Source organism: Hylaeus anthracinus, unplaced genomic scaffold (assembly GCF_026225885.1).
Source record: "Hylaeus anthracinus isolate JK02 unplaced genomic scaffold, UHH_iyHylAnth1.0_haploid 11989, whole genome shotgun sequence".
Classification (NCBI taxonomy): Eukaryota; Metazoa; Arthropoda; class Insecta; order Hymenoptera; family Colletidae; genus Hylaeus; species Hylaeus anthracinus.
Window position 1 is genome coordinate 2,629,429 of NW_026534337.1, and position 10,061 is coordinate 2,639,489.

The following is a 10,061-nucleotide window of genomic DNA, read 5'->3' on the forward strand; positions in this document are numbered from 1 at the left end:
TGCTTAACTCGATGTCGTGTTATTTACATGTTTCTCCTTTAAGCAATATCTGTAACCGTCGGCGTCGTATTAAATGTTTAACAGATATTTGAATGTGCCGATAATACTTTGTGTGCTTTTCCTTTTCCACGGCGCGTATAGATATAATAATTAACGCATAACATTTGCAAGACGCAACGCGTACATATTATTATATTTACATATTTACATATTTATACATTTATACGCGGTGCGGCGCTGCCAGCAGGGTGAGAGTGGCGTGACGACGTTGATTTCAAGGAGAGAATGTATATCTTTGTTCAAAAATGAATTTAATAAGCTACCGTCAAAGGCTAGGTTTGTGTTCGATTAGAACGAATTCGGGATGGTAAACCATCTCGAACACATTCCTGCCGACGAAATCAAGAAAAATAAAAATGAAAATGTCGGCATGTAACATTCGTTCCCATCATCTTAAAGTCTCATGCATTATGACAGCATGAAATTTCACAACTGTCCTAACTTTAAAATATTCCACAACGCTGAGATCCTGACAATCTGACAGATGCATATATACCCATAATTTAACAACCATAAGATTTTTATAATATGATTAAACACCGATGCATTTAGCTCTTATTGTTAGAAAAACCATTATTGAGTTATAATACATCATTTAACACATTAGAAATCATATGTATTTCACGTAAACTCGTTGCTACTCGTACGTAACATACTAAAGATATAAATACATATTAACGTAATTAAATTATTAATTTAATTTAGAGACGCGGTAGCGTGTCGATCAAGGTCCTGTCGATGAATAAGAATTATTTTAAAACGCAAAATAATGAAACTGTACTAAGTGATATTGTCAGTTATGAACAAACAAATAGACAAAAATATTTTGTAAAATTATTAACATTAGACAGCAAATGTATAAAATTTAATAACAATTTTCATCTATATTTCAACCCTTTTTGACCCTCTTGGGGTATTACAGAATCTGATTGTGAATCCACATATGTTCTATAAGAAATGTAATAAAAATAAAATTACGCCAAGGAAAAATTCTACTAAGTTGTGAATAAGTGCACTTACATGTACATTATTATATTTAAACCTAACACTCTAGGAAATAACTGTACACTGTGGCGTGAGAGAATCCTCTACGCCACTCGTTGTGTGGAGGGCTAGGCCGTCGCGAGGTGTCTTAGTTTTCGGTGCGATAGATTGACCAGGTTTGGCTATTCCGCGTAGAAGCCTTATGCCGTCGGCGATGGTCACAGACCTTATAGTGAAACCAGAGTGACCCTTGGCGGAAAACGGGCCCGAATTTATACGGTTTTGGGCTAGCGCCGATCGACCAATATGGCGCACCGGAGCTTCCTATCGGTTCGTGGGGGGTGCTAACGGTACATTTGCAGGGAACGCAGAGAAGTTTTCGCTCGTGTGGGCGCTACAACACTATAATAATCTAAAATTGCTTGTAAAAGATAATTTTCTCCCCTTAAGAGATCTGTTCTTAACACACTTCGTATACTTTAATTGTTATAATGCCCTATTTACCTATTCAAACTTGAACTTTCTATAAGGAATTATTTTCATGAGTAAAATAATATGAAAAGTCTACTATGGCATCCCCGATAGGGAATAAGAAATAATGATGTGATTTCGTCAGAAACTTTCAGACTACGGTACTCGATATCGGAAGTACGTGAATAAGATGTTAACAATCTTGTTCAATCCTCAACAACAGATCGTGTACTGTAACCTTTAAATTTCAAAGAAAACAACGAATGCAACTTAATTGGAATCCCCCCTGATACATATTTACCAGAGATATTGTGATTAACGATTCAATAAACCCGACGGAGAAAAAAAAGTTGAAAGGATGAGAATAAATGATCCAAGGGGAGAAATTAGTGGTGAGAAATCTACCCTCTCACGTTGAATTCGCGGGTCACCGATATCAGCTGAATGAAGTTCTCGTTACTTTCGTTGTATCCAGCGACGATCTGAAACGAGAAAACTTTATAATTGGTAAGCAACACCGTATTGTAACGTCAAAGGAAATTTTCCCTACCGACCTGTTTCTAGAAGCAGATTGGCGATTCGCGTCCGTTACTACTTAACGGAGGTAATAATTATACCGGGTGTATAATATAGTTATAGTATACCGGGTATATAATATATGTATAGTTATACCAGTTCGACTTGAAGATAGAAGAAAATATTAGAGGAAAAAGTTGTACTGTTTAAGGGGGCAAATATATCGTCGGAACCTCCAAGTAGTTGATATTTTGATTTTTACTTACAATTTCACCTGATTTACGGTACAAAAAAAGTGTTTTCTTTCTCTCTTTCACAAGAAACGCTGCCATTTTGCTATTTTCGATGAAATAAATAAGTGAAGGTTCCGACCATAGGTGTGACGACATAGTTTAATAAACTTTTTCCATTTTCTGTTTCAGATTACCAGGAGAGCCAAAATCACCTGCGCCAGCGGATAACTTTTTTTTTGCACACATGCATATTATTTTGTAAATAAATAGCGAAATATTTTTTACCAAAAAAAAATTTGTTTATTTACTTTCCTTAATCATACCTTTAAGGGGAAAGAACATTCATTCAATTTTATGCAATAGTTTCTGAGAAACAAATTATTGGAAATATGCTTTTTTCTGTGTATGTTGTGTAATCTTAATAGTACATACTTTCATAAAATTAGGAAGACAAGAATTTTATATTTTTGACCCGACAACATTGGACCCCCCGTAAGATAAATAAAAACTGAGAAATGTTTTTGGTGCATTTGCGCACATTATATTATCTAGAACAAATATGATCAATTCACCCTCTTCTACGTTAAAACTTGAAAATGGCAATTATTTTGATAGTTACGTACTTTCAGTGGTTTTGCATTCACGTTTATTCATATCCTCCCTTAAACTATCTTAGAGCGTTGAATACGTCGAGGAGACGAGCTAGGCGAAATCCACGAAAATTAGTAACAGCTGGAGAGAGAATTCGTCAGCGAGCCCCGTGGTTCTCACACCGCCTTCATTAACATTCATGCAACTTTCCGTGTTTCTACTTTTCTTGTTTATTTGCAGGTGTTGCAGCAACGCTCGAAAGGTTACACCGTGGTCGACAATCTCTGCATTCTGCCTGCGATATACGCTGAAGGCAACCTGAGACAAACACACCTTTTTCTTTCGATAATCATTACTAGTCTGCGGATCTTTATGCAAAATAAAATCTTTGTAAACAATTTTTCAATATAAAAATTGAACATGTAGGAATATATTTTATTCTGCAAATATTATAATATGAACTTTACTTTCAATATTCTTTTATATTATTGCATACTGTGTGTATCTTGTAGCCTCTTTCATATTAAAATTTCTTATAAATGCATAAAAAACCGCAGTCTAATCATTACATTCTAATACAGCGATAAAGTAGTAAAATTATCAACAGTAGGCGTTTGCAGTTTATGTTTATTCTTCATTCCAATTAGTAACAATTTTGTTTGTTTATGATTTTGGTAAACGTTGAAATGAAATGTTGCAAGCTATGTATAATATTTATTGATTGTGTAAATTTTACATGCGTTATATTGGAACTCATAAAAATGACTGATACAGAGTTCACCAACACTAGGTTTGATTGACACCAATATTGACAACTATATGTATACATTCACTGCGTGGACAATTACATACATTACAGTAGATAAATCGCAAAATTAAACGTTCTTCATAATTAAACACAGAGAATATCTATCGGAGTAAATATTTGTGTCGATTAAATCTGGTGTCAGTCGAAACTAATGTCGGTAAAGCCTGTGTCAGTCATTTCCATGGAATCCGTTATATCAGGGTTTTGCGTTGCAATCGACTTAGCGTACGGAGAGCGCACATATGAGTAGCGTCACTAGTCTACTTGCTCATCGTGCGCTGAGACACTCGAGATATCTAACTCTGTTTTAAATTAACGTTTTCAATCGTGTGATCATATCCAGACATAATAATAAATCATATAATTCATCTATAGTTAAATAGAAAAAAGAAGAAGAGTATTCTTTACAATATACATACATATATGTAAGGTCATGTATTATATCATATTGTATATTTGATAAATTATCATACAATAATGTTGTAAAAAGTAGCCTTTTTCTTATATTTACTTAATTATAATAACTGTATTATAAATAATGAGTTTTATGTTAATATATCTGAAGTTGGTTTTCATATGATACAATTGGTTTCATTTCATACCGACTGAAAAGCCAGAAACATATAAATGGTGCTATAGTTATGGTCCACAATTGATGTATTATATAATGTAACCGAGTATAAATTACATTAAAGTTTGATAAAAAAATATACAATTAGCCTGTTCTCTCGAAGAATATAAGAAATATTGGTTTTTTAGTTTCTCATTCCTCGCTGATTAATTACTTGAAACAAAATAGAGATCATAATTATTAATAAATACTGATCTTTAAAATAAAGTTCACAAGTAATTTTAAAATGGATATTTCTAAATGTATTTACGTTTTATGGAGCATATTTTAATGGAGGATTATTATAACATATATGGTAACAATTCAAACTCAGACAAATTAAACAATATATTAACATAACATTTAGGCTAAGTGCTGATTCACTTCAGGTTGTTTGGAACATTAAGAACAAAAGTAAAAGAACTGCAATTTTTTTATTTGTAAGTTATTCTTCGTAATTAACATTTTTTTTAAACAATATCTAATTTACACATTTTATTAACTTTTATTAAGTAAAAAAGCTAACAAAGTGATAGTAAAGCAACATTTATATTAATATCTATTACGTTTCCAATACATGTTTTTAGTAATCATTTTCTATTAAAGAAGAACAGCTATTTTAATCTCAGTATTAATGTTTAATATGAGCCTTCCGCGTAACGGCTGACAACTCAATTTTTGCTGACATTAATATCTTACCTTTCACGGGCTGCAATCGCAGCGAGCGCGATATTAAATTGTAGCGTGTCATTCGTTATCGCAGTTAGCAGCGTTATTATTACAAATGTTGTGCAATTGCGATCACTCGACTGCAAATCGCGCGGGGCACATGTGCCATGAATTACAACGGTTGGTGAATCTAATCGCAGCAACACCTTCGGTAGGAACAATGTGTCAAATTGTATTCTGATGTTCAGGGAAGTCGGAATTTAATAGCTTACGATGTCTCAAATTCCATAATTGATGAACTCGATGGAAACAATGCATGACAACGATTATGGAAATTTTTAATCTCTATACGGTACATGTGTGCAATTTGTAACCAGTTCGTTCTAAGTTTCAAAACTACTATATGGATACATATTTAAATGTATTGAATAAAATATTACTGTAAATCATATCGTTAAATGTATTAGTACTGTATAGATTCTTTTGATTTCTTCATAACATGTTTGGATTCATTTTTCATAAATGTTTAGAATTGTAATTCATATATTTAAATTTGATATTATAGTAATAGCTCGTTTTAGTTTCTTTATAAATAGTGGTAACCTAAGTTTATATATATTTAATCCGATAACGAACTAGAAATATATAAGTATTATTTTTGGTCCTATTTACAAATTCAGTATCTAAAGATAGAATATCAATCTTTCATTTGTCTCGTAGCGAATCCAGCACTCGCGGTAAAATTCTTTTCAGAAATGTAAATCCCAAAATAGCTGTAACAGTACGAGACTGTCGCGAACTTCGACTGATGTCCGCTAAATTAATATTGGACGTCTGATTCTTTAGTAAAAATAGATTTGTATAAATACGCTGTACCAAAGTATACGAATGTACAATATATATATATAAAGCGTAAAGATAGTTGAATTGAAACTTCAAACGAAAAAGGAAACCAATGTAAATCGAAACTAAAGGCAATCGTCTTGCTGAACGATTTGAAAAAATCGTAATTAAAAAGTGGGAGAAATCTAAATTGAGATTTAATATACTTTGTGAGGAAGCCTCGGAAAACTGTCGACTGAAATTTTCGAATAAGTAAGAGAAAAGTTATACCATCAAACTAATTTTTTTGGGAAACTAGAGAAACTTTGATGGGAATGGTTGAGACACGAAGGAAGGGTTCTTGAAGGAATAGGTCTTGTTTGACGAAAGAAGAAACTCGAAGAGGGTATTAAAACAGGAGATTTGATATCCTGTATCCTGTATTCTGTACTTATTTAAGTGTTTCAACTGTACAGCCATAATTATTACACTGATGCTTTCTTCTTAATTATATGTTTATTACTATCGCTCTCAGTCTTTTTTTCGTTGCTCCATAATTTTAATACTTTTTACAGTATCTCTTACATTCATTTGTATATCTGCTGGGGTTCACTGGTCCCTCATCTATAACCGGGGTACCTTGGGATCGCTAAACCCGTACTGTAGCTGCTAGAACCCCTGAGGGCAAGGCTTGATGTCCAACGTACACAAGCGTACAAATGAAATTTATTAGAATATTAGGAGTTACTTCGAGAATTGTCATAAAATCAAGGAAATTGTTTTGACTGAATACCAATTGCATTGAGAGTCTTTGGGTTCTATAAAAATGGATTGTCTAAATGTATTGAAGGATATTGAAATGGAACAAGGAAGTTATTAGCTTGTCGAAGAGGTTTTATGGATAAACTCGAACCGAAAAGTTTCGTTTTATGGACGGAACAGATTTTAACTTTCTAAAAGTAATATAGAAACAATGGATACGTTACATTCGATAAGATTTACGAATGATATTGTCCATTATTAGTACACTTATCTGAATTAAATATAGTTTGTCTTCACAGAAAGTGCGGTTTGTGCAAATTGGAAAAAGGAACGCTGAAACACCTCATAGAGGACTGTCAGGAGTTAGAAAGAGGAGAATTAAAAGAGGAAACGTTGGTAGAGGGGAGGGCGGATGAGAGGGTAGCAGAGTGGGTAAGAAAGATGGAGAAGAAGAGGAAGGAAAGGAGCGGGCAATAAAAAATGTAAAATAGAAAGATACCAAAGTTAATGTTAAGGGTAGTTTAAGGATTCGATGTATGTAGATTAAGGGTTATTAATTTTAAGATTAGTATGTAAGATACTGAGTATGGTGATATGAGTGAGGGTGTATATGGTTTAGTGGATTGTAATCAAAGTCCATTTCGTGGCTTAAAAGCTGGAATAAAAACTTTATCTATCTATATAGTTTGTCTTTCATAATATATTCCTTATCTTGTACTGTAATTTTAGTTTTAATAGTAACGTTTGATAAAAAAAAAACATTGCATTGCATTCTTTTACTTTTGACATTCCATTAAGAATAAATTCTGTATCATACATAAACTTTAAAGTTATTACGTATTTTGAATTTCGGCAATTACGTAATTTAGATGTAGTATAAAGCGTGGAGAGGGAACTGTAGAATTTACAATAAGAACATAAATTAAAGTCTTCTAAAAAAAAATTAACATGTACTGCCCTAACCTTGAATAAATATATGAAGAGTAAGATGGAATGAAATATTAAGAAAATAATACCGAACAATGACTATTTAGTACTTTGAAAAGAAATGTTTAGATATATCGCAAGGAATTCGTATGCAATAGTTATTTAATCAATATGTGATGAGCTAACTGTTAGATAATTTAATATTGTTATGATATTGGGAGCGCATCCTGTTATAATGCATAATGTTTCATACTAACAACTGATTTCAATTGTTTCTGAGAGGTTAGATATCTGCCAATAACATTCAGTTTATATTGCTTTGAGTTTCGTTTAATACCCCTGTTTTTAACTTTCTTGAATATGTCAAATTTTGGGATAACTAAGCTGCATTTCCGGGAGGTTTTAGTTTTCTGCTTTAATTGGAAAAAAAGTGCAGCTGAAGCACATCGAATGCTTGTTGAACTCTATGGTGACAATGCTCCAACTGTTAAATCATGTAGGGAATGGTTTCGACGCTTTAAGAATGGTGATTTTAGCGTTGAAGACAAGTCTCGCTCTGGACAGCCAAAAAAATTCGAAGACAATCAATTGGAAGCATTACTCGATGAAGATCCGAGTTAAACTCAAGAGGAGCTTGCAGAATCATTGGGAGTTACCCAACAAGCAGTTTCCATACGATAGAAATACATGGAAATGATTCACAAGCAAGGTAATTGGGTGCCGTATGAACTGAAATCGAGAGACATTGAAAGGCGATTTTTTACTTGCGAGCAGCTGATTCAAAGACAACAAAGAAAGGGTTTTTACATCGGATTGTGACTGGGGATGAGAAATGGATATTCTACGATAACCCCGAGAAGAAAAAATAATACGCTATGCCAGGTCAATCATTCCCATTCACCTCAACATCAACACCAAAACCGAATAGTCATGGTTCGAAGGTTCTGCTGTTTATCTGGTGGGATCAAAAGGGTATTGTATACTATGAGCTGCTACAACCTGGCGATTCCATTACGGGCCATCGGTATAGGCTTCAATTGATTCGTTTGAGCCGTGCATTACGACAAAAACGACCGGAATATGATCAGAGACATGATAAAGTCATTCTTCTGCATGATAACGCTCGGCCTCATGTCGCAAAAGTTGTGAAAAATTATTTGGAAACGTTCAAGTGGAATATTTTACCGCACTCGCCGTACTCGCCGGACATTGCTTCTTCTGATTACTGGTTGTTCTGACGGATGCAGCACGATTTGGCAGGTCACAAATTCACTTCTTTCGCAGAAATCGAAAATTGGCTTGTAAGTTGGATCGCCTCAAAAGACGAGATATTTTTTCGAGATGGAATTCGAAAATTGCCTGAGAGGTGGGAAAAAGTAGTAAACAGCGATGGACAATACTTTGGTTAATCTGTTAATTCATGTTGTTCTCGAAATAAATGCATTTTTCACCACAAAAAAAACGGACCGAACTAATCTGTACTCCCAATAATATAATATTGTGTTCTGTTTCTAAAATAATACTTTAGAAAATTGTCCTTCCTGAGTCTTCCTTTATCAATATATCTATAATTTCGATTCAGAATGGATAAAATTTGTTCAGTCCCCATCGCAAAGTATAATAAATATGTACGACAGTCATATCCTACAAACTTCTCTACATTAATACATTGAAGAAACTGTGAAAGGAAAATATTAAGCGAAAACAGTCACAAGCAATGCAAATTTTAAGACGCTCAATTTCAACCCTCCTATTTCCATACCTAATCGTATGCAAAAATAGTTATGTAATCGAGTTGCATATATAAATCCTGGAGACTTTTGGGCGAACTTCAAGAAAGTACTCCCCGGAGGCACTCCAGTTTGAGAATTGCCTTATGCATTACACCTTAATTTACAAAGTAAACCGATCTCAAACAGAAGTATACGCTGCTGCGAGGCTTTGCCAAATTCAAAATTTTATACAAACTGAGTTAGTATATAGAATAACATTTCTCATAGTCAATTTCATCTTTTTATTTTCTGTGCCATTAGTATTCATGATAATAGATATACATACAAATGATACGCATTCATTAATCATATAATATGTTTATTTAAAATCACTTTATTGGAATATATTACTGTCATAATATTATTACCGAAATATGCATTTCTCTGTCTATCAATGTATTTGAAAAAATATTCGTTAATTATACCATCTTATTTTTTCTATTTGCATTGCAAACGTTTGATTCACAAATTACTTGATATTTTCAAGTGAATTATAAGTATCGCATAGACAAATACATACACATGCCTTGAGAATCTGACAAATTTATAATTAATTTTTAAGCACAATTAATCTGTACAAAATTTGTTTACATGCTTAATCAATTCAAGAATCAATAAATTATTCTTAAAGGAAGAATACAAAATTAAATTTTTTGGAATATTTAATTATTTTTTTTATACTATCCTCTGATCTACGAATTATCCTTGTCTACATTCGGTCATAGCTATGACTTTTCTTACAAAAAGGTGCTAATTAGAGAATTCTTATTCTACTGCTGCATCAACGACAATTAGATTATAGATTATAGATTATTTAATGTCAGACAACAAAATAT